The following is a 26,254-nucleotide window of genomic DNA, read 5'->3' on the forward strand; positions in this document are numbered from 1 at the left end:
TTTGTAAATGGCACCTACCTTGTTAAAAGTTGTCAATTATTACCTAGTTGTTTAGTTATTGTTGTCAATTGCTACCTTATACCATACTAGTTGTTGGATCGTGCGCTAGCGTGCACGGTCCCCCAAGTTATAAAAATTGTTTCGTAAAAATGCTAATAAAAGACAGCAACTTATATAATTTTATGATAAATGCAAACAATATGGTAAATGCTATGCTATGCTAAAGTTGGATGTGCATGTAATAGACAATCCAAAACCCTAAATACATTTACAATTAGTTGTTATTGATAGTTTGGAGGCACAATAACAAGCCAAAAGATATATCAGTATTTCTTTGAATATGAGAATTCAAACTACATGTTCCTAAAAAACAAACAACCACAATACCTATAGTAATACCACAATAACATGATTTTGGAAGCAATACAACATGTATATCTAGAGTTTGCTTGCAAAATAGACATATACATAGCCCTCATATTGGAAGCAAATTGTATCAAAGAGGGTAGTCATCAAATTGTTTCAGGCTTGAAGCCCTCAATCTCTATTATATAAGCCAAGAGGGGAGGGACATTTTGGTAACACCACTTTTGGTGTCCACCTTGAAATAGTCTTTTATACCCTTAAGGCCTTGGAATTGAAAAACAAATTAATTATTAAAAGAAACCGCTATCCTAAGTTAATTAGTAACTGAAAACCTATGAATCCCACAAATAAAAAACACTTAGAAAACCAATCACAAAGAGAGAAAATCTCATAAACCCTTCGAATCTCTCTCTCTCCAAAAATTCAAAAACCCTCATTCAATCACCCCTTAATTGAAGGATTTCGTAAACCCTCACTCAATCACCCCTATCAATCGCTCATTCAATCACCCCTCATTCAAGCGTTAATGGATATCCCTCATTCAATCACCCCTAAATCGTAGGATTTCGTAAACCCTACCCGGAAATTTCTGCTAATTCAATTGCATTGCAATTTTTAAATTCCAACTTCAAGCATATCGATTCCAAGCATATTCATCAAATTGCGGTCAAATACCGGAACCAATGGGGGTTGAAATTTTCACTCCATTTTCTTCCTCCCAAACCTCCTGGTTCCCCTCTCTAAAAATCCCCAATTTTCTCTCTCCAAAATCCCTGTAGATTTCACCAATTTCTCCAAATATCCACCCATTCTTTTAACAAATTCATCAAATTTTCATCAAAACACCTTATATAATCTTCAATATTTTAAGAATTTGAGGAAAATAATCGTCGATTTCTGGGCTCCGATTTTCGTTCTCACAAATCAATTGAACCAGAGTGCTAAAATGGATGAAATTTCTCACTTCGGATTTCAAAAATCGATGAAATCTGCAGATGAATGTCTCATTCCGAATTTCTCACTCCAATTTTCACTCTTACTCCGAATTTGACAAATCGATGAAATCAAATTTCTGCAGATCTAGGATAGGAGTGGCGATAACGAGGGCTATGACGGTGGTGGTTAAGGCCATGCCCGAGGACGGTACCCAGGGTGGAGGCGGTTAAAAACTTGACAGCTTGGCGGGTGGTTGGGCTTATAGGGTTGCGTTGGTGTTGCCTTTGTTATTCATAGGATGACATATTGGCTTACTTTGTTAATCAATGTAATGTAATTAATTAATGAGTTCCTTTTTTTAAAATTTTGGTGAGAGTGGAGAAGCCGAGAAGGAGAGGATTATATTTTCAAGAGAGGGGTGTACATGAAGAGGGTTAAAAATAAAAGAGGTGAGACGTGAGTATGTTTGGTGAGGAATGACAAGTGTGTTTTTTTCTGAATGGGAAGTGTTGGTAAGGCATGACAAGTGTTTGCATGTATGGAACTTTGTGGGTGTTTGATGTACAGGTGGAGAACTTGGTTATGTTATGTTATTGTTTCAGATGTAGATAGTAATTTTATTTTATTTTATATCTTTAGTTATGTTAGTGTACAATTTTGAAAGAAGATCGCCTAATTTTTGTTGAATCTTTATTCTTCAAAAAAAATTAACAAGTTCATGAGCAGCAATCTACGGAGTACTTTGATCAAGGTAGTATATAAAAAAATGTTTCTAATTGTCCCACATATATGACCCGAATACACCAATTTACATACGGATATTTCATGAAATACCCCCGAGGTTTAAGTTAATTCACCAGGTACCCTCGTTGTTTCAGTAATCTACCAGGTACCCCTCAGGTTTCATTTTCTCGCATGACTTAACCCTGCCGTTAAGTAGCCGTTAGAAACTTTTTTTCACCAGGTACCCTCGTAATTTATTTCACCAGGTACCCCTGAGGTTTTTTAGATTTTCACCAGGTGCCCTTGTGCTTTATGGTAATTTCACCAGATACCCCTGCTCACCAACGGCTAGTTTCACCAGGTTTTGTTCTGCACTACTACAGAAATGCCATTTAATAGCGCTCTTTTAATAGCGCTTTTGCTCCTTTCGCTGTTGAAGGTATTAAAAACTACATACCATAGCGCTTATTGAAAAAACACTGTCATATGTACCAGATATTATAGCGCTCCTTAAACACCCGCTATCATAGTATAAATTTATCATAGGGCTTTAACAAAAACGCTATTGAAACTTATACAAAATAATTAAAAAAAAAAAAACAAAGATTGAGAAAAGAACCGCCTAAAGTTTTCCTCGCCTAAGCTTAACAAAAAAACTAAAAAGAACCGCCCAAGCTTTCTCTTCACTCTGCAAAACCTCAAAACCTAAGAACTTTTTATTGACGGAGAAACCAGCCTTCAAAAATCCTTCACACGCCAGCGATATCTTTTAAGCAATGGCGATTTCTTTCGGAGTTGGTGCTCTTTGATGCGTCTCTTTTTGCTCGGTGGTTGCTGCGTTGTTGGGGTTGCTGTGTTGCTGCTCGGTGGTTGTTGCTCGGTGGTTTCTTCTCGTGGTCGATGCTCTTGGCTGCGTCTCTTCTACGCTTCTCTTCGCGTTTTTATTTCTCTTCTACGCTGCTCTGCGGTAATTATCTAGCTTATCACTTCCTCGATTAATTTGGAGTTATTTTTCCAATTGATTTGCAATTCAATTCGATTTTAGGGTTTAAGATAAAAAATTAATTTGGAGTTCTAATTATTGTTTAAATATCACAGACCATTTGTCAATTGAGTTATTTTGTTGCATTTTGGGATATATAGAAATAGGAGTTGTTCTCCAAATTTTTGTGAGGTTTGGGGAATTTGCTGGGCAGTTTTGTTGATTGCAGGGATGTAAGTCTTTCTTGAGGACTTATTGTTCTTTAGACTTTCCTTTTCTTTGCATCAGTTTTTTCTACAATGAAATACCAATAATATATGTCAGTAGATGGACTAAAGATGTGCATATCGTCCTTTTATTGTCCTTGCAATTTGTTTTTAATGTAATGGGTGCATACTGAGCTGAATTGTGGGAAAGTTGTATCTTACTATCTTGACGACTGAATTAGTTCGTTGCAGAACCGCAGTTAGTTTTCTAGCATCCATGTTGCCTCACCACCTCACATAGGCAGGGGATAAAAACATTTGGGTAGGTATAAAAAAACTTAAAGAGTTGTTGAAGTTAATACTTTGCTGGTGCCTTGATTTGCAGTGATCTAAAATTTAAAACTTAAAGAGTTGCTGAAGTTAATATTTAAAATCGATTCTCTTTGGGTAGGATTTAAAATTTTCCTGGTACATTGAATAGAATAATCACATTCAGTTGGTGTTTTGTTGAAAAAACAAGGCATGATTTTGTAGTTATCTTTCAGCTACAGAGGTTGAGACTTTAATTTCCACGACTGCTTAGTAAATGACATTTCTAAGAGTATGGCAAGTATTGCAATGGCTATATTTACGCTAGGAGTGGCAGTTTCTAGTTTGGTGGGTACCCTATTGGTTGAACTTGTTGATACTATCACCAGCACCGGGGGAAAGGTGAGCTGGTTAGCAACTAACCTGAATAAGGGTCATGTAGATTACTATTACTGGTTGGTTGCTATTCTGTGTTTTTTAAACTTTCTGTATTTTCTTGTCTGCTGTCGAGTATTCAGCTCATCAAGAAGTCATGGGAATTATAAAGCTAAGAGGTCTGATATGGTAGAAGAGGATACACTTTGATTAAACATGCACTCTCTTTCTATGTAATTTTTGTAGTTGTTTTAGTACACCCTATGTTATATTCCTACTGTCACATTATAGACTTGTTGATATTATAGTTTTGTGAAGAAGCGGTATGATTTTCGATACAAAAGTGAATGAAAGATGCTTGTTTTGATAATTAGTTGTTGATCTGATGCTTCTGTTTTGGGTTTGAATGTTCTTTAGAATCTGCTTGGTTGATCTGTTTCTATGATTCCTGTTGGTGTTGCTCTTTTGTTGGTTCTGCTCATCCCGATATTTAGATCTGTGCATAAAGTTGTTAATCAAAAGTTGACCTTGGTTGACTTTGGTGATTTTTTGGTCATGTGTCCAGCTGCATCCATATCTGATACACATATTCAGTCAAGAGAATCACATAAATCTTTTCCGTTTCTCCCACTTTCTTCCTGTATTTCACAACTATATTAAGCTCAGAACTGAAATCAGCAGCATTTTCAGAAGAATAAACTGCCAAAATTCAGTATCATAATAGCACTTAAAAAGATTTTGTTTATGACTCTTCATTTGTTTATGTTTGTCCATTTGTTTCGCTCTTCCATTATTGTTCAGTTGAAATTTCCTGACATTTCCATAATAATAACACCATCTCTTTGTTATTTATACAAGACAATACTTAGCATCTCTCTGTTATTTATACAAGATAATACTTAGCATCTCTTTGTTGTTCATACAAGACAATACTTAGCATGTCTTTGTTGTTTATACAAGAATGGCCTATAAAAAAGTTGTTTGTATTCTGATTGAATTTGGGCATTCCAAGAATTGAACTCGGGACCGTGATTATGCGGTCAAATTCATAATTAATTATGGTAATACTTTTTGTTTCAACCTTAATCTTTTAGTTCGTTGCCACTTTTTTAATGCATTGGTTATTTTATTGATTTGTTCTTTTCTTTATTTTGATCCTCTTATGTTTACAGATTGCTTGAAGCAACCATGCATTTTGGTGAGAGCATTAAAGAAATCATGAACGAGAAGTTTGGTGCTGGCATGTAAGGATCTGACCAACTCTTCATCTTTATTTATATGCTACTTATGTGCATTGATTCTCTTCTCTTTTTAATTGGTATTCTCTATGTTCAACTATGTACAACTTCTTAGTTCTCAGTGTACTGTGGAAATTGGAAATTTGAGAGAATCGTGTGCAATTGATGGTTCTACTTTTCCTTTTGTCCTGGATGAGCACTTATGAGGAACGGAGAAGTAAAAGACTTATAGGACTTCTAATCCCAATTGCAGGATGATTCAAGTTCATCCAGAAAAGGAGAATTTGAGAATTGAGAATTTGTAGTACTCTACATGAATTAACAGGAGTATATAGTTTCATGCAGTACTCTACATGAATTGAGAATTTGTAGACACCTTGCTGACAGCTACAAACAGTTAGTGCAAGTGGGAGTTACTATTGGCCTACTTAACAAGGCACTAGTTAATGCAAACCTTGCATGTGGAACAGTCTTGGCGAGAAATTTTAATGAAGTTGATAAGATATCCCTTATGCTTAAAAACTATAAGAAAATGCATTTGTGTGAAAGCATAAGATCCCATTGGATTTTGACCTTGAGCTTGAGCTTCAACGTACAGGTTTCCCCTTCTTTAGTTAGTTTTGTTTCTAGATTTGAACTTGATGGTTACTTTTTTTTATTTAATGAAGGTTGACCGGTTATTTTGCAGTATTTTTCAGATTTTGAGATGTCAGGGTTCAAGTAATGACAAATAGCAGATTGACGAAGTAAGAACTCAATGGATGCCCATGTTCAACAATTGTATAATAGCTAGGTTACGTTGAAGGCACAAAAAATATGCAAGTCTATTAATTTAATATATTTTGCGTAGTTTAAAGTTTGTATTCTTATCGTAGAACATATTTATGTAATATGTTGTATTAGGGTGACAGTTGTAAAATTCATTGAGGTTTGGAAATTAATGTTCAACTATTTACTACACTCTTCAATATATAGTATTTTGAAATATGTATTTATTTTATGGCATAGCGAGTGAAATTAAAAAGAATAATTTAGAATATCGCTTTAATAAGCTTCATATACATTCAACTATTAGAAAACACTTTAAAATTGGTGGCAAAATCTTTAATAGCACACCTTTAATAGCGCTTATAATGTACTATAAAAGAAATATTTGAATTATCCTAACAGTACATTTTACAGCGCTTTTGACAAGCGCTATTAAAACTACCTTTTACTTTTAATAGCGGAGCCATCAACAGCGCTTCAAGAAGCGCTGTAAAATGCCATATTAAGCGCTATAAAAGGCATTTTTTGGCGTAGTGCTGTAACAGTTGCTGGGGGAGGGGAATATGAAGTGAAAGAGGGGGCTGTCAAATACCCTATTAAGTTTGATGCAAGGACTTGTGGTTGTGGAGTATGACAAATATCTGGCATACCTTGCAGACATGGCCTTAGGGTTATTTACCACCAAAGACTTGAGGCTACTGATTTTGTGTCTCACTACTTCAAAGGGCAAGCATACAAGTTAACTTACTCAGAGCACATACACCCCATGCCTGACCCAACCTAATGGCCTTCTTTTGACCTTCCTATTATCCTCACACCACCCATGAAGAGAGCATCAGGTAGACCCCCTAACCTGAGAAAAAGAGGTAAACATGATCCAAAAAGGGGAAAGAGAAATAGCACTGTGAGGTGTGGTAAGTGCAAGGAGGTGGGACACAATGCAAGGACATGCAGAGGTGGGGCCACTGCAAAGCAAAAGAAGGCTGCTGCTGCTGCTGGTGGTGCTTTTGGTTCTGCTGGTGCAGCTGGTGCAGCTGGTTCTGGTGCAGCTGGTTCACTGCAAGGGGGAGATCAAGGTGCTTCCAGTTCACAGCAACAACGTAATGCATCAAGTAAGGGAAAAAGGAAGCGTACTTGATTTTGTGATTTATGCATAACTTTTTGCTAAACTTATCATGTATATCTTTTGCCAATGGGAGCAAGTTTTTGTAGAGCTACACTTAAAGATTTTGCGTGTCGGGGGCACACTTTTGTAAAGCTACTTAATTCGAAAATGAAATATCATATTATTGATGAAATGTCATCATTCACTTTCTCATTACAAATACTAGAATAAAAAACATTACAATGCCAATTTTGATAGTTCCATGCATTAATTTCTTTTGCTGCTTGAGTTTCTTCTTCATTTGGTGAATTTCTTCATCCAAGCTTCTGTTTTCTTCAATTTCTCCTTCCTTTGTGCTACCTCTGTTGTTTCTGATTGGCAGTGGTTGCTCAATGCTTCATTTGCACCACTTGAAGTTGTCACATAAGTCACACTTGTAATATAGTCTTTGAGGATTTTTCATTGTTTCAGAACTTCTTATTGCAAAAATTTTCCCACATATGTTGCATGTTTTGTTTGGAACTACAACGTATGAGGATTCATACGTTGTAGAAGAAGATTGGGATTGAGAATATGAGCTCATTTGAAGGTGAGTTGGGAATTAGGGAAAATATGAGTTGGTTAAGGGGAAGAACAGAAATTTGTAGTGAAGAGTTGCAGCGGCTCCCCCTTTAAATAGAGAAGGCTTACCAACGGCTAGTTTTTTTAAAAAAAAACTAGCCGTTGGTGAGCAGGGGTATCTGGTGAAATTACCATAAAGCACAAGGGCACCTGGTGAAAATCTAAAAAACCTCAGGGGTACCTGGTGAAATAAATTACGAGGGCACCTGGTGAAAAAAAGTTTCTAACGGCCACTTAACGGCAGGGTTAAGTCATGCGAGAAAATGAAACCTGAGGGGTACCTGGTAGATTACTGAAACAACGAGGGTACCTGGTGAATTAACTTAAACCTCGGGGGTATTTCATGAAATATCCGATTTACATAATATTCACGCTAGGGGCGAGGCTAGGGGTGACAGGGTAGCCTGGTTAGGTTATGGCCCTCTGCACTGGTCATATAATTTTAAGTTGCACATAAATGTATTGCTAATATTTTGTTGAGTTGGTAACAAGCATGTGTTTAATTATCATTGTCAGGGGTTTGAAGCCCCTCCAAAGCATGTCTTTTTTATTGTATATTGATGAAATGAAATTCTCTTATTTTATTTCATGCTTGACAAATATAGATTTTCCCCCCGATTAAGAACTTTTGGTGTCGCCCTTGATTCACGCCATGCAATATAATCTCTTTATCAAGGAATTTCTATTCTATAAGGAACACCTAAGGTCAATTTAGTAATTTTACTTTTGGTGCCACCATAAATTAGACTAAAGTACCCTCCATAATTTCACAACTTAACTCAATTACAAACGCCTAAAATCAAAAGAGCAGCAAAGACCTTAACAAAACACCTAAAATCAAAGAGTAGTAAAGGTCAACCATCCATAATACAGCACGCATAGCGTGCATATAAGACTAGTTAATATAGAGTTAAAGACAATTCATTTGACATTAATCGAATACAATAAAGCATTAAAAATACTTCCTAAGCTCCAGAAACGCTTTGGGCTTCTCAATTAATAACTGAGGGATAACTAATTTTTTTAGGAGGTTATTCAAAAAGTATGACTATCAAATCAGTTAGCAACTTAGCACCGTCCTAACAGTCAGACACGCCTTGTATTATGCTCTACAATAATAATGCCTATAGGTAGCATGTATCGACAATGCTACAAGAATTGAGACCTGGGTATGAGGTCAAGATTTTGAAGACAATGAGACAAACAAATATGGTTCATCCAATCCCGTCAAGTGAGACAACATCATCTGATAATCCACTTGAGTAACGAGCATTGGTCCGAGTTTTCCTGACAACGCAGGAGAAATCGTTATCTTCTTAAGGTCCAACAACATTCCAAGAGGTCTTCTCTAATGGTTGTTTCCGTGAGAGGCCACTGTTATGATTTGTCATCTTCGTTGAGGTTAAGGTTGAACGTTGGGTCTTTCCATGTGACACTTTTGATCCACTTCTACTGGCTGGAGCTAGCTTTGGTGGCGGTCTTTCAGGGAACCTTGAAGAATCAAATGCTTCGATTCTTGGGGGGCTTGCATTGTTAGAGGGAAGCTCTGGCTCAAAATTGAGTATACATATTCATCCTGGACACACAATCGAACACCTCAAATAAGTTGCAATAACAATCTGATAATCTGAAGGTTGCGATTTCCTCTAACATTTTGCCAATTTCATGGTAGCATTAGTTATTTCATAGTATGGATCACCAAATATTCAAAACTTAACTATCAGACTTTAGCGTGTAAATGTAAAAGGAAAATGACAAACTATTAATCATGGCATGTTTGAAAGAATGTAATCAATAATATTGTCCTTCACATTAAATAGTATTGATTCAATGGGGAAAACAACTATCTAAACATTATCTTGATTCAATGGGGAAAACAACTATCTAAATAATATCTCCATAAGATTTGCAGAAGTAAGAAATAGACCTGAAATAGTTGAGAAACATCCAAACTGGTAAGGTCCAATACTACAATGGACGGTTGTATGATTTTAATAAAATTATCATATTTGTCACTCGGATTTGGCTTTACTTTTTGGCTGAACTGAGCAAGCATGACATGATGTAGATGTGGCATCTAATAAAATGTAACACATGCCAAAAATGGCATTTACAGACTCATAGTGTATCACAAAGTCTGAAAATTTTACCAGGATGAGAAGCAATCATGCCAGCAATAATCGTTGCAGGTCTAGTCCATCTAGATTTGGTCTAGAGATATAGTAGTGTTTCTTACAAGGACTCCGAAGAGAAAGAAAGACAAGAAATGGCTCTACATCATAATAGGTGTCATAAAGGAACAAAGGGGGAGTGAGGGAGGTTTTTCTCGAGGAAAAATGAAATCCTACCAAGAACTATTCCGACGGAGCCCAAATACCTTGTTCCATGACATAAATGCTAAGCTATATAAAAGTGGGAGAGATAAGGGAGGGAGAAGGAAACATCGTGCAAGAACATTCCCAAATCTTACCCTTTGTGTTCGAGTTCCCTTTGGAAAGAGAGAGGTTGAAAAGTGAGGAATAGATCGAAATACGTTAGGTGTACCCATAAAAGATGAATCTGTATAACACATCCCTTAAAGAAGAAAAAAGGTTATGGACAAATTAATCCTTGAACCATAGTTGATAGATCTTGACAAAGAAAAGCCAACAAAGTTACCTTATTCCATAGTTAATCACATGAAACATATGCTCCTTTAAAATCCGAGCAGGACCGATAATACAACCTCCAAGCATAATAGATTTATTTGACAGGAAAATTGGAGACAGGTTTGCGTAGCTCCTCTCCTCAAGGGAAGGAGATGATGTCAAAGGAAAAAACGACCGAACACACTAAATTTGTTTACCTTGTTCACTGCATGCATTATGAAGAGCATGAGGCATCGGGAACAAGAAATTTCGGAGTAAGCTGTAGTGGTGTACTGTTACAGCAGAACAGACCAGAAAATGCTAAGGATATTCTTGGATTAGTAGGATTATCTACTGGCAAGAATTTAGGCATGAACCTTTCTTCCCTGGACACCGAGAGGATTCAAGGGAAAGGTTCAAGTATATTAGTTGCAGATATAACAACTGTAAAGCATCAGGGATTCAAATTAAAAATAAGTTAAGGTAGCTAGTCATTTCTCTCTATCTCGCTACTCAGTACGTTCTATTCCCTTCTCAGGTAGCTAGCATTTATATTGGACGTTTTTTAATGAAAAATATATGATTCTAAGTAATTTTTCTACAAAGACACAAACAAAGGAGAGCAATACCTTGGTAATCACCTTCGTGTTGCAAAAGATTTTCAGTGTCTCAGCATTCATGTTTCTGGTATCACATCCAACCAATAGAGGATCCTGAGACTGTAAATGAATGAATATCACTATGCAAATGCTAATATGCGTACAAGGAACGTCTTTACAAATCTCCAGAAGTGGTAAAGTAGATAAAGGCAATTTATCTATGATTCATGACCTAGTCACTTGCTACTTAGCTTTGCAACTATTTGCTAGGCACTGATGTTGAATTGATTAAAGAATTGAAGATAAAATATAAAACTGCAGCCATAAAAGCCACGTAAATGAGAATGCATAATGTCAAACAAATTTGAAAGTATCCATACCACCAACTCTTGGAGTAACGTCCGTAGAATGTTTACCAGGAACTGATTCTCATCCAGAACTATCTTTGTTTACCTCTGCAAAGCACAATTTTAACTAAAATTAGCCATTTTGCATACATACAATAGAAAAGAAAAATGCCTGTGAAAGTGAGTAGGCAATGCAATTTGACAAGCACTGAGTTGATCCAAGCCTAAACATTGGCAAACATGACTTAGAGCAACTTAGTCAATGGACTAACCATTCAAGAAAGATAAATTACATCCCCAATCCAAAAAGCATCTAAGACATGATAAAATAAATTGTGAGCAAATACAAAAGATATCACATTACCCTAGCAAAAAAATCTCAGCATCATATTTTTTTATCTAAGATTACCGATACAAACATAAACTAAATAAGAAACGTAGAATCAAATGGAATGTCTTTCATACCCGTTTTGAGGAGTGAATAATAGGTGACCGTGAAAGTGATCGCTGATGATCTCGTGATAGACGAACGAGCAGTAAGCAAGAAGAGAGCAATCTACAAAATTTTGTCAGATTGCTTGTAACACGACTGTCAAATAACAGTAAGTTCCCCGTGGAAAGTGGGAATTGCATTGTTCTTCAAATTCAAAATAAAAAACTCAAATTATCATACATTGATAAAAAAAGTTAACTTTTAGAGTGATAAAAATCCAAGCAATAATATTGCACAAAGCTCAGCTTGAGATAACAGTAAGTATGAGAAAACAATGAGAACCAATTAAATTGAACCTCAATTTGCGGAAATTCAGAATAAAAGATGATGAATTTTGCACAATTGAAACATCATTTCCGCATTTCTACTTGTTGTTCTTTCCAGAGAGAGGATGGGAAGAACAATTTACCTTTAATTGAAGATTGAAGACTGATTTCCAGTTTTACGTGAATGAGACGCTAAAACAGAATTTCTATAACACGATCAATTGGAAAGAAGCCTAGAAAGCAGCAACAATCAATAAATTAGCCGATATATGACGGAGAATTCAAACATAAAAAATTCAATTAAACCGTAATTGTTGAGCAATCGAATTAGACAAACAGCCTTCCGAATAGAAATTAACCAATCCAAAACCTAAAAAGAGTAGTGCAAGAACATAATTCTAAAATTGAACAATCTAGAGTAAGTAACAATGAAGACTTACGAGATAAGAGACGCAGAAAAATAAGGCATATCATGGTACGAGGACAGAGAGGTGCTGCTGGGCGAAATGATGTAGCAGAGAAAAGTAGAGCAATAAAGGGGAGAGAAAGATGGGAGAGGAGAGACAGACAAAGAAGAAGCAGCGCCATGAGAGAGATGAGGAGAGTGGGCGAAAAAACCAGAGAAGGCTCATCGAAGAGGAAGAAGGGCGAAGAAACCATAGCAATTTAGGTGATGGAAGAGGAAGGCGGGGCGAAATCAGCTGAAAGGAACCGAGTAAAAGCAACGTGGCATGATCTGGAGAGAAGGGCAAACCGCGTGAAACAAAGAAGAACAAAGGGCATTATAGTCATTTAAATGTTACAGGAATAGTAACTCATGTTCAAGCCTTTATAAGTGTTATGATTCAAGCCAATTAGTCACTATATCATAATTCATCGTTAATTATAGTTTAACTAATTGATTAAATAAATTAACAAAAAAAATTCAAAATAATTAAGTTAGAAAAATCCAAAGTTACCAAAAAAAAATTAAACTCCCAAAAAAATTTCTCAATCAATCTACCGATGCGAAAGAAAATATAACTTCATTAAGCCTAAATCCAAACCCCTGCAAATAAACCATTTTCAGGTTACCGCCATTGTTGAAGCTTCTGATTTTTTTTCAAAAGAGAGAGAATAACAGACTTTGATGATCTAGATGATCCATTTCAAGCGCCGCCACCGAAACCGTCAAGGTTCGCGCCGAAACCCGCTAGGTTTTAGTCGAAGTTGATGAAAGATTATAGGCTGAAGGTTGAGCCGAAGGTGGAAACAGCGGTGGTGGTTAAGAAAGAGGGGGATTCGCATTCGATGTCTTCCTCTTCTGCCACTGCTGCTAAAATGGATGTTGGCAGCAAGGAGTTTTTGGTGAAGAGTGACGGTGATAATAGTACGAAGCTTAAAGAGGAGGAGGAGTGGTAGTAGTTTAATTTTTTTGGGGTTTTTTTTTTTATTTTCTGCAAAAATTAGTTTCGGATTTTTTTAAATTTTAATTAATTATTTAAAATGGTTTTTTAAAGTATGATTAATGATATATTTAGTGACTAATTGCCCAAAATATGAGATAATATAGTAATTGACAATAATAACTAAACACCTATGTAATAATTGACAACTTTTAACAGGGTAGGTAGTAATTTACATAATCACTAAAACTCTAGGTAGTAATTGGCAAATTTTCCATAGTTTAATGAGGAAAAGTGTAAAATTATGGAAATAGGAGAATTCCTTAATTTTAGTTTGTTGACAATAAATGGAAAAGTGAGGAAAATGAAATCTGTGAAAATCAACTAGTCAAATGTGATGGAAAAAAAAAGAGAGTAAAGAAGTGAAAATTATGTGATATTCAAATTTCCACAGTTATCTGTAATGATAAACCAAACAAATTAAAATTTAGAGATAATTCTTCATATTTACTTTTCTACAGATTTCCCTAGTTTTATTTTTCCTCACATTTCCATATTAACTTGGTTACCAAACATAATGTAATGGGAAGATAAGAGGTAAGGTTTCTCTTCCTATGAAATGTAAAATGTTTTACACCCTTTGAGAGATTGGAAAACTCTTTTACACACATTGCCATACCAAACAACTAAAAGAGGTTGAAAAGGAGGAAATCATTTTGCATTAAAATATTTTACACCAAACCAAACACTCCGTAATTTTGTAATATTGTCATTTTGAATTGGCAATTATTTCGTGATTAAATTTACAATGTCTCTTATAGTTGGAAAAATAAACAAAATAAAATTCATAATAAGTTGGTTCCCAATAATATCAAACTAACCTAAACAAATATCAATTTTGATTCAACTATCAATTTAATTCAACAATTATACATCAAATTACAAAAAAAAAAAAAATAATGAATTGTATATCGTCGTTATCCAATCATGAGGTGAAGATGTCAGAGATGCAAAGGTGGCAGCGAGGGGTTGAGTTGGGCGTCGATGATATCCAGTGGGTGACCATGGACGGTGGACAATGGATGACAACCTACATGCACGATAATTCAAGGGGCTCCTTTGAATTATTAATTGGGTTTTGTTTAAGTATTTTGAAAGTTTGGTAGACATGCAGTAAATTGAGGGTGGTGGGTGCGTGGGGGAAGGTGGTTGAGTGCAACGCAGTTGTTGGCTTCTAGGTGGTGAAGAGTGGTGGTTGTATGGGTGGGCGAGAAGAGGGAGGGGCTGACAATTCGTGAAGGAAGAGTGAGGGACGATTCAAGGGGTTCTGGAGCTTTGGGGTTTTTTTGGTGGAAGAGAAGAAAAGTAGGGAGTAAAAACTAAAAAGTGGCCTTTGACTTTTACATAGTGCTTGGGAAAGTTAGCGACTTTGTAAAAAATAATTAGACCGTCTAGCTTGATGACGTGTGATATGTTTATATTTTGTAGTTTTTTTACCCCGTTCCGTATGCACTTTTGGTCTTAATTGCACTCTTCAAAGCGATTTTTAGTACTAATGTGCTCCTTCTAGTGTCTTTGTATTTTCAGGTTAATCATTGTAGGAATTATCATAATTGTGTGCATTTCCTACTCATTTGAATCACTACAAGAGATTATGTACTTTAGAGAGCACAAACATTGAGTTGGAAGAGTTTTGAAGCAAAGCGAATAACGAAAGAAGTAGAAAAATGACTATAGTCCACTATTTTAATCATAACTCAAGTTCTATATATCCAACTGCAGTGATTCCAATTGGGTTGGATTCTAGACTTCCAGAGATTTCCAACTAGTAGTCACTCTCCTAATTCCGACTTATAACGAAGGAGATATGGTTTTTTGAAGATAGAGAATTGTGCAGCTTGTACGCGCGCCCGATCGGGCGAATGGCTGCCCATCTGGCGATGGGCGCCTGATCGGGCGGATTTATGCCCGATCGACCTGTTTACGGGACCCGATTGGGCGAACTAACCTCTGGACGCGCGGATTAGTTTCTTTTATCGTTTTTAATCATTTTCTTTGGGCAAGACTATAAATACTATGCCCTTAGTTTATTGTACACATCTTAATTTCTAGTATTGAATACTTAGCTTATTTTTGCACTTAGTTTATTCTCTCAATATTATCAAACACTTAGTTTTATTTCAATAAAAAATTCAAGCTTTCATTATTCATTCCTCATTCCTCATTCCTTTAGGTATTAATTCTTTCTTTGCTTTATTATTTTAGTTTAATCATGTCTTCAATTAATATGTTTGTTTTGTTTATTTCAATTATGTCTGAGCAATTTATATTCTAGGGTTTTGGGAATCCATGAACTAATATGAAGGGATGATTGAATGTTGTAGATTGTTGGTATTGTTGGTTAATTCCTATTGATTGTTTTAATTTACTATGCGATTAGACTTGCGCAGGTTTAATTGTATTAGTCCAGCAATATCAAGCTAAGATTCGAGAGATGCAATTTGATATTTATGCTTGTTTCAATAGGTAGAATTGGGATTAATACATAGCGGAGCATGTTAATTTCAAGTCTATGATTAGTATCGATTCGACAGAGCATGCTATTCTGATTAGCTGGTTTATTGATTATTAGTATTGTTTATCATCCTGGATTGTTGTTGATTGATGAACCTATGCCCTAGACCTTTTAATATCTGATTAAATTATCGTTGTAGTTTTATTATTCAAACTAAACCAATCTCTTGTTTCCCGATAGTCCATACCTTATTTTAGTAATAGAAAAAACGTCGTTTCCCTGTGGATTCGATCCTAACTTCCCTTGCTATCTTGTTAGTGGAATTAGGTTTATCTTTGATTAGGTGATATGATTTTAGCCTGTCAACGTGGACGGTAGATTGAGAATTTTATACTCCCTCCTGTCCCAGATTAGTTGTTACACTTTCCTTTTTCGTCCGTCCCAGATTAGTTGTTACACTTCTAAAATAGGAATGACCCCACAATTATTATATTTTCTCTCTTCCCACTAAATTATATTTTGTCCCCACACCCTCTCTCATTCAATTAAAAAAATACCCCACTAACTCCTATCACATTTACTTTTTCAATAAAATAACAATTGATAACCAAACAACCACTTGTCACCTAAAAATTCGTGCAAAGGTAAGTGTAACAACTAATTTGGGACGGAGGGAGTAAAAAAAAAGGGGAATATTTCGAGAATTTTCACGTCTTTTAACATTTTTTCCGAAATCGCTTGTTTTATTTTTAGAAAGATCTAAACAGGTTTTTTTTAAGGATCTAATCAGATAATTATGCAAGTAGAAATTTAGAGTATGTCGGTTCTAAGAGTAGGAAAATCGTTTTTAGATATAACGAGTGTTGCATATAGTTTGAGTTTTTTTTGTCCATTTTAAATTTATTTTTTATATATGTAATTTGAGAATACTTTGAATTTCATTATATATGCAGTTTAAGAAATAAAATTGGTAACCAACAATTGATGAATCATATTTATATAGGGTATTCTAGGCTCATTTAGGTTGCATTTCTAGGCATTCGTCTCATTTTAGTTGCATTTAGAGTCGTAATTGCATAAGTCGTCGTTATTGTACTCTATTACGCTCCGTTTGTGTTTTCTTTGATATTTCAGGTGAATTTACAATCATTTGGGTGCTTTCGGAGTGTTTGGAGGTGGAACGAATGATCACCGGATGGTTTGAGTCGGAGACGAAGTGTTTGATCGGAGAATTGAGTTTTCCGGGGATGATTAACTCGATGTATCGCTTGTGCATAGCTCGCAAGATCCCTCGTTGGCTCGCAAGATCCCTCGTTGGCTCGCAAGACATTTATCGTAGGCTCGCTACATTTATCGTTGGCTCGCTACATCTATCGTCGTGCCTCATCGCTTCATGGTTGCTTGCTTCACTAGGCCAGCGAGGGATGGCTCGCTAGCTCCCTCGCTGCCTCGTTGCTCGTCGCCTTGGCCTGCTATGCATCTCACTAGGCCAGCGAGGGATGGCTCGCTAGCTCCCTCGCTGCCTTGTTGCTCGTCGTCTTGTCTTGCTGCACTTCACTAGGCCAGCGAGGGATGGCTCGCTAGCTCCCTCGCTGCCTATAGCTTCGTCGTCTTGTCTTGCTGCACTTCACTAGGCCAGCGAGGGATGGCTCGCTAGCTCCCTCGCTGCCTATAGCTTCGTCGCTTAGCTTGCTACACACACGCGCAGGGCGGCGAGGGATGGCTCGCTAGCTCCCTCGCTGCTCTACCTTCTTGCTAGTCTCTCATCATGATGCCAGCGAGGGATGGTGCGCGAGATCCCTCGCTGCCCATGCCTCGCCATCTATCTTCCCGTGTGCGCGGCTCGTGCTCGGGTTTGGCTGCCACATCATCGCTCAATCGACCAATCATCGACGACTTTTATTTTTTATTTTCATATTTATTTATTTTTTTTATTTTAGAAAATAGGAGCATATAAATACTCAAGGGAACTAATTTATTTCGCTCATGTTATTAATTCCTTAGAATTCTTTTAAACGCTCAGTTTTATTTTCTCTCTACACATTATTGAGCCCTAGTTCATTCCATTCAATTAATCAATATAGAGGTATTTTTCATAATTTCTTTTGCTTTAATTTATTATTATTGTTTTCGTTCCTTAGTTTAATTTTTCCTTTGATTATGAAATTCATGTTTATTATTTCTATCATGTTTATTAATTCAACGGATATTTCATGAAATGCCCTCGAGTTTTTCCATAATTCACCAAACGCCCATCAAGTTTCAATAATTCATAAAATACCCCTCACAATTCGTACAAATACCCAACATACCCTTACTAATAACGGACCGTTAGTCTGCCGTTAGCCAAGTTTTCTATTCACCCAAATGCCCCTATTCTGAAACTTATTTCACCAAATGCCCCTATTGTGAAACTTATTTCACCAAATGCCCCAAACTTATTTATAGCTATTTTGATGTTTCAGCGACTAGTTTTTGTGTTTGAAAGGTAGCTGTTGGTCACGGTTGACTATAAAAGCCCCTTTGCTGAATGGTTCTTATAATTTAGATGTTATTTTGATTTGCATTGCTAATTTCATAAGATTTTTGTCATGAGTTTTCTTTCAAAATCATCATCCAAACCCAATGAGTCCACATATACTAGAGTACCTACCAATTTTTGTTATTGTGGTAGGAAATTTGTCATTCGAAGCTTTGATACAACACTCAATCCACAAAGGTTGTACTACAAGTGTGATCCTTGAAACAATCTGAGATGGTGAAAGGGAGTAGTTGAGCAAAAAAACAAGGGGCAACAACACGAAGGACAATGCGGGGGAAGCTTAGGCGAAGGAGAAAGTATTGAAAACAGGCGAAACAGTAAGATGCAAGAAGAATTGAAGCAAATGAAGAAGAAGCTAAAACAACAACAAAAATTAGTCAAAGTTGTAATACAAATGGGGATATTGATGTTTGTAATTTTACTGTTTGTAATCATGAAGTAAACACAAGTAATGAGAAACAAATTCACATTTCATAAATAATTGATGTTGCATAATCTGCACAAAATACCAAACTGGGAAGCATTTCTGTTTTTAGCTTCACTTACAAAACATCTTTGCACCAACTACATTTAATGTTATTTTCTACTCAATGAATATGTGCAAGATCAAAACAGATGTGCAAAAAACTACCCCAAAAAGCATTAGCAGCTATCCAGAAGAGCTTGTGGAACACCACTTCAACCTCCATTCCTACTACAATAACAAAATTTGTTAGGTACCCTAATATATGTGGACTCATTGGGTGTGGAAGATGATTTTGAAAGAAAACTCATGACACAAATCTTATAAAATTAGCAAAGTAAAGTAAAATAACATCTAAAATACAAGAACCATTCAGCAAAGGGGTTTTTATAGCCAACCATGACCAAGAACCACTTTTCAAACACAAAAACTAGCTGTCGGAACATCAGAATAGCTATATTTAAATTTGGGGCATTTGGTAAAATAAGTTTCCTACTAGGGGCATTTGGTGAAATAAGTTTCAGAATAGGGGCATTTGGGTGAATTGGAAACTTGGCTAACGGCGGACTAACGGCCCGTTATTAGTAAGGGTATGTTGGGTATTTGTACGAATTGTGAGGGGTATTTTATGAATTATTGAAACTTGAAGGGCGTTTGGTGAATTATGGCAAAACTCGAGGGCATTTCATGAAATTTCCGTTAATTCAATTATGAGCGAGTAGTCGTACTCTAGGGCTAAGTAAGGGAAGCCATGTTTATACCATGATTATTATGCATAAAGTTCGTTAATTTATAGATTATTGCTTGAGTATTCCGATTGATTTGTTTTAATTGTTGATTCATGTTATCGGCCAGTTTCATGAATTGATTATCTAGCTAATAGGAATTAGAATCGAAAGATCGTATTTTTAGAGGCTTAGTGCAATCGGCAATTCTGATTATGTTAGCGACCGTACTGCATATGTTGAATTGAAAGTGTTAAGACCCGACCGTAGGATTAACATGTACTTTAATTACTCGGCTTAGTTTATTCATTTATGGATTGATTTGTGTTCTTGGATTGGTATAAGCATGGTGAACCGAACAAACGCCCTAGACCTTTTAATTCATTGATAAGTTCACATTTACATTATTGCTTTAGCTTCATTAGTTAATAATATCCAAAATCAACTTTCGTTATTGAAATAGTTCGTATAATTGGGCAAAAACTAATAGAACTTGTCTCCCTGTGGGATCGACCCGTATTTGCTAAGTATCTGCTAACAACAGACACCGTGCACTTGCGGTATCACTTTTTAACTCATCAAGTTTTTGGCGCCGTTGCCGGGGAGACAGCTATATTCTATTAGTTTTAGTTTGATTATTTGAACTGTTTCCATTGTCTCATTGGAACTCTCAGTTCCAATTGAGGCAAATCTCACTGCGTTTTCTTTCGTTGTTGTTTATGCCCAGGTCTGCCAGAACGGGTACCTTGGTTCCTCCCGATCCCGATCTTGGAAAGACCCTTCGTCAACTAAAAAAGCAACAGAAAAAGAAGAAGCAGTCAGGGTCCCAAGACTCACAGACTCCACCGAGTCACACGATGTCTAAATCCCAGAAATCATATGGGGTTCCTTCCTCGAATAGTGTTCCGACTGGGCTCACAATGCCAACTATTGATGCAGTCAACTTTGAGATCAAGCCCGCTCTAATCTCCATGGTCTCACAAAGTCAATTTGGTGGCCATCCATCTGAGGAACCCACCAACCATTTGCAGAGGTTCAACCAACTGTGTGGTACTATCAAGCATCAAGGGGTCACTCAAGACCAATTGAAAGTCATGTTGTTTGGTTTTAGCCTTCGTGATAAGGCTCAGACATGGTTGAATGATGTCAAGGAGACAGAGTGGAGTGCTATTTCACAGGCCTTTCTAGAAGAATTCTTTCCACCCACCAAGACTACTGAAATAAGGCATAAGCTGACTACATTCACTCAAGAACCTGGTGAATCACTTCGAGAAGCCTGGGATAGATTTAAGGCTTTGCAGCGGTCGTGTCCGCATCGGTTCTTGGTTCAGATTTTCTACCATGGTTTGCAAGATGAAACAAAGAACACGGTTGATTCTGCTGCTGGGGGTGTTTTTCTTGACAAAGAAGTGGATGCAGGTTATGATTTTCTTGCCAATTTAGCTGCCAACCATTACAGCACCACCAGATCCACATCTAAGAAGGGAAAATTGGATGTCGATGCTTATGCTCTATTGTCCTCACAAGTGGCAGCCTTGAACCTGAAGATCGATTCTTTGAAGGCTCCTCAGTCTAGTACTCCCCCAATGAGTATTAATGCTATGTCTAGTGTAGCTCCATTGACAACTTCTTACTGCGAAGCATGTGGAATCCAAGGTCACTTTGGTCATGAGTGCTCTTATAGTTTACAGGATACTACGCAATTGGAGCAAGTGAATGCTTTTCAACAGAGACAACCCAATGACCCATACTCCAATTCATTTAATCCGGGTTGGAGGAATCATCCAAATTTCTCATATCGGGACAACAATGTTCAGAATCCTCAACCCCAGCAACAATGGTCGCAACCACAGTTCCATCCACCTCAACCACATGTTGCTAGGCCTCCATTTCAACAAGGAGCCTCACATAATGCTCCCCCGGGGTTTAATAGGCCCCCGCATCAAGGATATCAACAACCCCCTCAGAGCAGTGCTACTCCAGAGCCCAACATGGGTGATCTGTATAAGCTCATTGCAAATATGCAGAAGACCGCAGAGATAGCTCAAAAGAACCATGATGAGAGCATCAAAGAGTTGAAGAATCAGAATAGAATGTTGGAGAATCAAGTTGCTCAACTTGCTGACACTCTATCTCAAAGGCAACCGGGTACACTACCAGGGCAACCTACTCCGCCCCAGAACAGAGAAAGTGCCAATGCTATCACTCTTAGAAGTGGCACTAAATATAATGGACCCCCGATGCCCACTGATGATGCAACTCTTGCTAAGGAGAACACAGATGGACCAGGGAAAGCAATTGATGCAGAGCCTCAAGTCCTGGAAGTTGGTAATGCTGATGATGTTGGTGCAAATAAGGGGAAAGAGAAGAATTCTGATTCTCTCCCTATTGTGCCTAAGTTACCTTTCCCTCACCGGATGCAGAAAACTAAGGTTGATCAACAGCTTGGTAAGTTCTTGGCAATGGTCAAGAATCTTGAGGTAACGGTCCCTTTTACTGATTTAATATCTCAAGTTCCTGTTTATGCAAAATTTTTGAAAGAGATGATCACTAAGAAAAGGGATTATGGTGGTGTGGAGAGAGTTTCTCTAACTGAAGAGTGTAGTGCCATATTGCAAAATAAGTCTCCACCCAAACTTAAGGATCCGGGTAGTTTTTCCATCCCCTGTCATGTAGGTGCATTGTTCATTGATAAAGCATTATGTGATTTAGGTGCAAGTGTGTCTGTCATGCCCCTTTCTGTCTGTAATAGGTTGAATATGGGAAAACTAAAATGCACACAAATCACTTTGCAAATGGCAGATCGTTCTATAAAATATCCTTTAGGTATTTTGGAGGATGTTCCTGTCCGGGTGGGAAAATTCTACATTCCTGTTGATTTTGTGGTGCTAGATATGGAGGAGGATAGTCAAATCCCCATAATTTTGGGTAGGCCATTTTTATGTACTGCAGGTGCTGTTATTGATGTCAAGTCTGGGTCTCTTACTTTGAGTGTTGGTGATGATACTGTTACTTTTAATCTAACCAATGCTGTGAAGTCTCCTATGCTTGAGAATACTTGTTGCAGGATTGATATTGCAGAAGAGATTTCTCTAGACAACATTCCTAGAATGTTGTATGATGATCTATTGCTGGCGACTCTCACCTTGGAAGCCCATAAAGGAGAAGGAGATTTTGAGATTGATTCCTTGATCTCGGATTTAGATGGAATTGAAGTTTAGAAGGTCGATGGTTTTGAGGTATTGGCAACTGTTTGCTCTATTTCCGAGCCACAGGTAACGAAGGTAGAACTAAAACCATTACCATCTCACCTTAAATATGCATTTCTTGATGAAAATGAGGATTTTCCTGTGATCGTTAATGTTGCACTCGACGATAGCCAGCTTTCTAAGCTTCTGACCGTGCTACGTATGCACAAAAAGGCAATCGGGTATAGCATTGACGATCTCAAGGGCATTAGTCCTGACTTTTGTATGCATAGAATTAACTTGGAAGCAGATCACCGCCCTCGCATACAACCACAACGTCGTTTGAATCTTAATATGCAAGATGTGGTGAGAAAAGAGGTAGTGAAACTACTTGATGCGGGCATCATCTATCCCATTTCAGATTCTAAATGGGTGAGCCCGGTGCAAGTCGTTCCTAAGAAGGGGGGGACAACGGTCGTTAAGAATGATAAGGATGAGCTTATCCCCACTCGTGTTGTCACAGGTTGGCGTATGTGTATAGATTATAGAATGTTGAATACGGCCACCTTGAAGGATCACTTTCCCCTCCCCTTTATTGACCAGATGCTAGAAAGATTAGCAAAACACAACTTTTTCTGTTATTTGGATGGATATTCAGGTTTCTTTCAGATTCCCATTCACCCAGACGACCAGGAGAAGACGACGTTCACCTGTCCATATGGAACTTTTGCATACCGCAGAATGCCGTTTGGTTTGTGCAACGCCCCTGCTACATTTCAAAGGTGTATGATGGCCATCTTTTCTGACTTCATCGAGGATATCATGGAGGTATTTATGGATGATTTTAGTGTTTATGGTTCTGACTTTGATGTATGTTTGCATAATCTTTCTAAAGTGCTTAAACGTTGTTCTGACGTGAATTTGGTATTGAACTGGGAAAAGTGCCACTTTATGGTCAATGAAGGAGTGGTACTTGGTCATCTTATTTCTGAGCGTGGCATCCAAGTTGACCAAGCAAAAATTGAGGTGATCGAGAAACTTCCCCCTCCCGTGAATGTCAAGGGAGTGAGGAGTTTTCTCGGTCATGCGGGTTTCTATCGCCGTTTCATAAAAGATTTTTCTAAAATTGCGAAACCCCTCACTCAATTACTGCTCAAGGATGCCACATTTGATTTCACTGATGCTTGTTTGGAGTCTTTTGACAGGATAAAGAAAGCATTGATAACTGCTCCGATCATTCAGCCTCCGGATTGGGATTTGCCGTTCGAAATTATGTGTGATGCGAGTGATTATGCTGTTGGAGCAGTGCTTGGCCAAAGAAAGAACAAGGTGTTGCATGCCATCTATTATGCAAGCAAAACCTTGGATGGAGCTCAGATGAATTATGCTACTACTGAGAAAGAGCTCCTTGCGGTTGTTTATGCACTTGACAAATTCCGGACGTATCTTGTTGGTTCGAAAGTCATTATACACACTGATCATGCCGCTTTGAAGTATTTGTTGGCCAAGAAAGAGGCCAAACCGAGACTTATTCGATGGATTCTTCTTCTCCAGGAGTTTGATTTGGAGATTCGGGATAAGAAGGGTGCTGAGAATGTTGTTGCAGATCATCTCTCTCGGTTGAAATTTCAATCTAGCACAGACGGGCCTATCAATGATTCTTTTCCTGACGATCATCTATTCTCTGTGTCTACTCAATCCCCATGGTATGCGGACTTTGCAAACTATTGTGTTGGTGGCTCCCATCCTCCGGAATTGACATATCAACAACGTAAGAGATTCTACCATGATGCTAAGCGGTATTTTTGGGATGATCCACATTTGTATCGGAAGTGTGCCGATGGTATGTTTCGTAGGTGTGTAGCGGATTGGGATACCCAAGGGGTTCTTAAGCATTGCCACAGTTTACCTTCTAGTGGCCATCTTGGTGCTATTCCCACCGCCCATCGAACTCTTCAAAGTGGTTTCTATTGGCCTTCTATATTCAAGGATGCTCGTTTCTTTTGCAATGCATGTGATGAATGTCAACGGACGGGCAACGTTTCGAAAAGGCAAGAGCTACCACAGACCGGAATTCTTGAAGTTGAGCCATTTGATGTATGGGGCATTGATTTTATGGGACCGTTCCCTTCTTCATGTGGGAATCGGTACATCTTGGTTGCCGTTGATTACGTTACAAAGTGGGTGGAAGCTATTGCATCGCCAACCAACGACTCTAACGTCGTAAAGAAGCTTTTCAAGAAAATCATCTTTCCGCGCTTTGGAGTCCCAAGGGTCGTGATTGGTGATGGGGGTTCCCATTTTCATCAAAGGACTTTTAAGGCTCTTCTGAAGAAGCACGGAGTTACTCAAAAGGTTGGCATGGCTTATCATCCTCAAACGAGTGGCCAAGTCGAAGTTTCTAATCGACAGATCAAGAGAATTCTCGAAAAAGTGGTCAACAAGTCTCGAAAAGATTGGTCGTTGAAGCTGGATGACACATTGTGGGCGTTGCGCACGGCCTACAAGACTCCGTTGGGGACAACTCCGTATAGGTTGGTGTATGGCAAAGCTTGTCATTTAGCAGTTGAAATGGAATATCTCTCTACTTGGGCCGTCAAGGAGATCAATATGGATTTAGAAGCGGCGGGTGAAGCGAGACTTCTTCAATTGAATGAGCTAGATGAACTACGGTTTGAAGCTTACGAGAATCATAAGCTCTATAAGGAGCAAACGAAGAAGTTTCATGATAAGATGATTCAAAAACGGGAGTTCAACATCGGTGATAAGGTCTTGCTTTATAATTCACGACTACGGATTTTTCCAGGAAAGCTTAAGTCTAGATGGTCCGGACCTTTTACTATCACCGAAGTCAAGGAACATGGAGCTATCGAGGTTGCTAGTGAAAATGGCACCAAGTTCAAAGTGAACGGTCAACGTTTGAAGCTATACACTGAAGGAGCGTTTATTGGAAAATTGGAGACAATCTATCTCTCCGATCCACCCACCGACGCTTGACTATTGAGGTTTGGAGTCAAGCTAATGACTTAAAACGAGCGCTTATCGGGAGGCAACCCGATTTCTAACTCTTTTTTTTTTAAATGAAATTTATTTTATTTATTTGGTTATTTTATTGAAAAAATAAAGTAAAAATAAAAAGTATATAAACAACAAAAGAACAAAAAAATATTTTATTTTTGAGTTCACTTGAATTCATCTATTTATTTATTTATTTTCGTATTTTTATTTTTATTTTATTTTTAGATTAGTTTTCAGTCATCGTAATTTTTAATTTATTTTTGCGTGTTTTAATTTTTACTAACGATTCTAATTTTTTTTTATTTTAGTGGTGCTTGTTTCCTTTTAAAAGATGTGTAGGTGCAAGATCGAGTTAATTTCAGAAATTTTGATGCATCGACAAGCCGCAAGCTCGCGAAACCCAGCGCCTACCCAACGTGCGCGCTGGCCTATAACCACTCCGATTGAGAGCCACTGC

General features: G+C 37.6%; 1 long non-coding RNA gene and 1 other non-coding gene across 12 annotated transcripts; both read right to left on the reverse strand.

The window, feature by feature from the left end:
* Nucleotides 1-8,448: 8,448 nt before the first annotated feature.
* LOC110793417 (uncharacterized) lies at nucleotides 8,449-13,569 on the reverse strand. Of its 11 annotated transcripts, none has more exons than XR_008931157.1 (6): nucleotides 12,402-13,569; nucleotides 11,236-12,194; nucleotides 10,886-10,975; nucleotides 10,288-10,642; nucleotides 10,100-10,203; nucleotides 8,449-9,205 (listed from the first exon to the last, which is right to left on the reverse strand). It is a non-coding gene; the product is annotated as an uncharacterized lncRNA (long non-coding RNA). The 11 variants fall into 11 exon arrangements; XR_008931155.1 differs by lacking the exons at nucleotides 10,100-10,203; nucleotides 10,288-10,642 and having other exon boundaries at nucleotides 11,236-11,310; nucleotides 11,475-11,515; nucleotides 11,668-12,194; nucleotides 12,402-13,498; XR_008931158.1 differs by having other exon boundaries at nucleotides 10,100-10,642; nucleotides 10,886-10,969; nucleotides 12,402-13,563.
* A 7,239-nt stretch (nucleotides 13,570-20,808) lies between these two features.
* LOC130471168 (small nucleolar RNA R71) lies at nucleotides 20,809-20,915 on the reverse strand. Its single transcript, XR_008931830.1, has one exon. It is a non-coding gene; the product is annotated as a small nucleolar RNA R71 (small nucleolar RNA).
* Nucleotides 20,916-26,254: the final 5,339 nt, after the last annotated feature.

Source organism: Spinacia oleracea, chromosome 3 (genome assembly GCF_020520425.1).
Source record: "Spinacia oleracea cultivar Varoflay chromosome 3, BTI_SOV_V1, whole genome shotgun sequence".
Lineage (NCBI taxonomy): Eukaryota > Viridiplantae > Streptophyta > Magnoliopsida > Caryophyllales > Amaranthaceae > Spinacia > Spinacia oleracea.